Source organism: Canis lupus, chromosome 25 (assembly GCF_048164855.1).
Source record: "Canis lupus baileyi chromosome 25, mCanLup2.hap1, whole genome shotgun sequence".
NCBI classification, from domain to species: Eukaryota; Metazoa; Chordata; class Mammalia; order Carnivora; family Canidae; genus Canis; species Canis lupus.
Window position 1 is genome coordinate 19,008,615 of NC_132862.1, and position 5,234 is coordinate 19,013,848.

At 39.4% G+C, this 5,234-nt stretch overlaps 1 long non-coding RNA gene across 1 annotated transcript; it reads right to left on the bottom strand.

Annotated features, from left to right (window-relative positions):
- Window positions 1–2,633: 2,633 nt before the first annotated feature.
- LOC140616838 (uncharacterized) lies at window positions 2,634–4,851 on the bottom strand. Its single transcript, XR_012017172.1, has 2 exons — window positions 4,471–4,851; window positions 2,634–2,851 (listed from the first exon to the last, which is right to left on the bottom strand). It is a non-coding gene; the product is annotated as an uncharacterized lncRNA (long non-coding RNA).
- Between the last annotated feature and the right edge of the window lie 383 nt (window positions 4,852–5,234).

A 5,234-nucleotide genomic window follows, 5' to 3' on the forward strand; every position in this document is an offset into this window, starting at 1 on the left:
CCTAGAGAGAAAAACTGTAATTTACATCAGCAGTGCTGTGAAAGATTCTTTCTTAAGACCTAAAACCAGGGATCCCTGGGTGGCACAGCAGTTTAGCGCCTGCCTTTGGCCTAGGGCGCGATCCTGGAGACCCGGGATCGAATCCCACATCGGGCTCCCGGTGCATGGAGCCTGCTTCTCCCTCTGCCTGTGTCTCTGCCTCTCTCTCTCTCTCTCTCTCTCTCTCTCTCTGTGACTATCATAAATAAATAAAAATTAAAAAAAAAAAAGACCTAAAACCAGGCTGCAGTGGAGACCTTAGTCCTTTGATCAGGTGTCCAGACAGAAAGCAAAAGCAGTTGAGCATGACAGGACAAAGGAGCCAATGAAGGTGGAGAGGCACCTAGCTCGGAAGGAGGAAGGAATTCCAGATTCCTTAAAATGGTGTGTTTTCCTCTTTTCTTCCTTCCTTCCTTCCTTCCTTCCTTCCTTCCTTCCTTCCTTCCTTCCTTCCTTCCTATTACTTTATTTCTTTTTCTTTTTTTTTTTTTTCTGTTCTTGTCTAAGTTGTCTCTATAGGAAGGTGCTGGGCAGGGATCCCAGTGAAAGGAAGGGGCCAAGACTCCAAGAAAACTTTAACTGGCCTGGGTGCAGGGCACTGCCAGCAGCTGATACAGGAGAAGCTGCACTCTCAGGTTCAGGCCCACCCAGGATGGAATGCAGAATAAAAGGGATGCTTAGAGGAAACAATGTTGCTTGGAATGCTAGATGGCCAAGCTTCAGCCTTTGGTCCAGTGCAACCCCTGCCTCACTGGTCAGGAGTGAAAAATATATTATTTTTGATTATTTTCTTCACCCCCATACTTCTTTCGTATTACTCTGGCCACTGAACTATAGTGCTGGGCACATGTAAGTCAAAAGGAATCCTCTCTCTATCTACATTTCCCCAAATAAATATTGCCAAATTATGCTTTTCTTTAAAAGAAAAAATAGCTATTCAAAGTAAAAAAATTACTTGGATTTCACAAAATATTAAATATGAATCATTTTTGGGTAAACATTCTGCCCATTTCACCTCAAATTCTCAATCAATCAGTTGTCTTCATGTTCAGGTGCTGCACAGTGGGCAAGGTGATGCCCAGTTTCTCCCTTTGAGAACTGCCCCTGAAACATAAGGGTGATCCTCCATCAACCATCATTCATTTGTTCACAAATACTCATGGATCATTTGCGAGGTATCAGATACTGTCTCAGTTTTGAAACTGGGACAAAAGAATTAAAATCCCTGCCCTCTTATAGATTATAGTTAGAGATGATAGAAGACAGAGATTAAACAAATTCCAAAGTAAATATCCATTTACAAATTTTGGTAAGTACTATAAAAGAACAGAAGAGAACTCTATGGGAGAAAATAACAGGGGAGACCTGGTTTAGATGCAGAGGTTCAAACAACTCGGTCAAATGACATTTAGATTGATACTTAAGAAACGAGAAAGAGTAGTGGGGAAAGTTTTAGGCAAGAGAACATGTAAAGATTTCAGAGGAGAAGGGTATTGAGCATGTGGGTCTGTAGTTTGAGTTGAATTTGGAGAATGGGTAGGCCTCAGATGATAGAAGGCCCTGGAGTTCCTGGTAGGATATTTGGACTTGATGGGAAGTACAACGGTGACATGCAAGTGTTTTAAGCCGGATTTTAAGACCCTGCTGTTGTAGTTGGAACTGACTCTGACCTTGGCTAGACCAACCACATTTTTCTTTCCAGAAATTTGGAATCTTTGACCCAAAAGACATAGATTTTGAAAGTTTCTGGAAGCTTACTAATTCCAGACTGCATTCTAGAAATTCCATGAATTTCTGCTATTGGGTCCCAGAGCTTCCTGAGTTCCTGTTCTCAAGGCCTGTTTATTCTTTCCTGGATTGCAATAAATGTTACAGTATCCCTGTAAAGTTATTTATTATTATTATTTTGCTCAAGTTAGGTAGATTTCATTTACTTTTATTTCAACAAAAAACCTTAATATAATTTATCAGTTGATAACTTTCTGCAGTAGGGATTGTATTTTGTTAGTGCCTTTAGATGGCTTAACCAAAGAAGCATCAAAGAAAGATAATTTGAGAGGACAATAATTTTGATGATATTTCCAGTGACCATTTTTACTTTGTTGAACAAAGAAGTTTGAAACTTTTTTTTACTGAGTATACTTGGTAAAGGAGAAGTTCTTCGCAATAGTTACACTTAGATCCTTAAAAAGCAAGGATATCACTCAACTAAATCTGGAAAGATAAAGAAAAAGGTTAAAAATTAGATAACTCTTCCTCTTCCTCTTTTTGTTGCTTCAGTAAAGTATCTGGTTGTAATGGAATAGTGGCATCATCAAAAGCCCTGAGTGTTTTTAAACAAGAAGGCACATGTCCCATATGACTTCTTATTAAACCTTAAATCAACAGGCTCCAAGTTGGTTAGAATGGAACCACATTCAAATGCAGCATTAAATCCTTAAGCTTGAGCAATTCTGTGCCTTCATTCTTGGATGATTCTAAGAGTCCAGCAGGAAGAAAAAATGTCACAAATCAAATATTTACCAGGGTTAAACAGAGAAAATACTCCCTGGAAGGTTTTTAGAAGACAAATGCCTGAAATCAAAGGACAAATGTGAAATTCAAAACAAAACACTGCATTATTTCGTTTATTTCATTGTTAGTGTAGAATTCATCATTTATAAAAATGTGGACAAAAAGGTTTTTAAAATGTAGTATAATCTTCCAGATGCAATATTACAATAGAAGTCAACAGTTCTAACTTGTCTCTTTTTCTTTCTCTATTGCTTGCTTGCTTGCTTTGTTTTTACCCTTGCTCTCATTCTTTTCTCACCTGTAAAAATGGGGATGATAATGTTAACCCAATAAACTTGTCACGAGAATTAAATAAGAAAAACATGTATGCAACAATGAACAGTATACTACATAAACTAGAGTAGCTTCTCAATGGAAATTGCCCTTTAGTTTTCTGGCTAAGTAAAAATTGTATCAAATGAGGGGTGCCTGGGTGGCGCGGTCAGTTAAGGGACCGACTCTTGATTTCAGCTCAGGTCATGATCCTCGGGTTGTGAGATCAAGCCCTGCCTCAGGCTTCACGCTCCGCATGGAGTCTGCTTAAGAATCCTTCTCCCTCTGCTCTTCCTCCACCCCATGCACTCACTCTTTCTCTCTCCCCCTATAATAAATAAATAAATCTTTTAAAAAATTGTATTGGATGATTGCATATATATTTTAGAATCAGAAATTATATAGCTTGTAGGGAAACTCAAAGGAGATGCTTATTATCAAATGTAAAATTAGACTATGGAAATAAAAAACATAACAAATGCATAGCAATTGATAATAATAATAGTTGTTTCTTCACTTTGGATTATATTCTTTTACTGTTGATTGGTGTCTTTTTTAGGAACAACACCAGACCAGAATGATATTTTTCTCTCTACAATGACATTTTTGTCCCTCTTTACATAATATTTCCCTACATATTTTTCTCTTCCACCTTCCTTCTGAAGGTTTTCAGAATGAAAGATCCAGTGTCAGCACAACTTGTCATTTTTCCAAGTTCACTTAACCCAGAATACATATATTGAGAGTCCTAGGTACAATTATTAAATAAACCAAATTGAGAAAGCTTAACCACAAGTTCAAGAGAGAAATTTCTTAATCTCAGTGTACATTTGGCATTTGGCTAACTTTGCTATGATGTGTGTCAGAAGCAACATGGTGTCTAAGACTCCTCTAAAGGGATAAACGGGCTGATACAAGACACTTTTTTTTTTTGTTTGTTAAGCAAGCAGTTTATTTTATTTTTTAACAGCCAGTTACATGTTTACTGTGTTCACAGCTCTAAGGACATCACACATTTAACATATTTAGTCATCATAACAATCTGTGCAGAGAGGGCACCTGTGGTTAAGCCTCTGCATTTGGCTCAGGGCATGATCCCTGGGTCCTACGATCGAATCCCACATTAGACTCCCCAGAGGGAGCCTGCTTCTCCCTCTGCTGTCTCTGCCTCTCTGTGTGTCTCTCATGAATCAATAAATTAAATCTTAAAAGAAAAACCTATGCAGAAGGGACTACAATTGTTCCCATTTTCCAGATCCAAAAACATGAAGCACGGAGAAGCGGCTTGTCCAAGTCACAGTTGAAAGAATTTTGTTGGTGCCCCTCCTTACATTCCCCATTATTAGTCTTCCCAGTCTGATTCCTGTTGTGACTCATGACTCGGTTATGTTCCTATACTTTGGCTGTGTTCTAACATACTTGGCTATGGGATTCTGGTTTCTGACATGAGCTTTCTCTCAAACTTGGGTCCTCTGGCTCCCCCAGTGCATTGGTCCTTACGTTGCCCATAGTCTTTTAGGTTGCATGGAAGGGAACTGCCCATGTTCTGTAAAATGGTGGGGGTTTCTGAGAATTGCCAAAAAATGAGAACTCATCAAAACCCACCTTATCTGCTATGGATTTCAGCTGAGTCCCAGGGCATCTGAGGCCAGATGGTGCATATAGCAGGTGTCAGGGAGAGTGGAAGGAACAGCTCATTGCTAAACAAGATACAATAGCTCCTCAACCGCTCCAGTTATTTTATTGTTCCCTCAACACAGGCATCTTTTAACCCTGCTGTTTTTTCTGAATACCACTTACTTCCAGTAGATTGGACTAAGGACATTTTTGTCACCTTCTTATATAAAAGGACCTTAAGACTGGAATTTGGTGCTGAAACACCTCTCTGGACTGGAATTTGGTGCTGAAACACCTTTCTGGTAGTTGACCTCCTTAACCCATATCTACTCTTGCTTTTGGCTTGGGCACCAGCTCCTTATGACTGACTATGATTAAGATCAAGGCAGCAGTGTCACATTAGCTAAGGCTTTGTGACTTCACAAATATAAGATTCACCTGCTGCAACTTTTCTCCAGAGGGAGCTCTGGGCATGGAGGCCACTCAGAGGTTTACAGCCTCCCATACAACGCATGTCATGTTGATCTCATTGCCAGCCTAATTCTTCCAAGACAAAGGTTTAAGTTTGGTGCTGGCCATATGGTCTCAACTGTTCCAATGGATTTTTGGATTCTCTGCATGAGATTGTAACAATCCTCTGATGATACCCTTATTCATACCTCTTGCCTGACGTTAAAATATTTCATGTTCACATCAAACTCCCCTTTGTCTTCTCCCAGACCTACTCTTCCTTCTGTATCACCTTCTTAGTG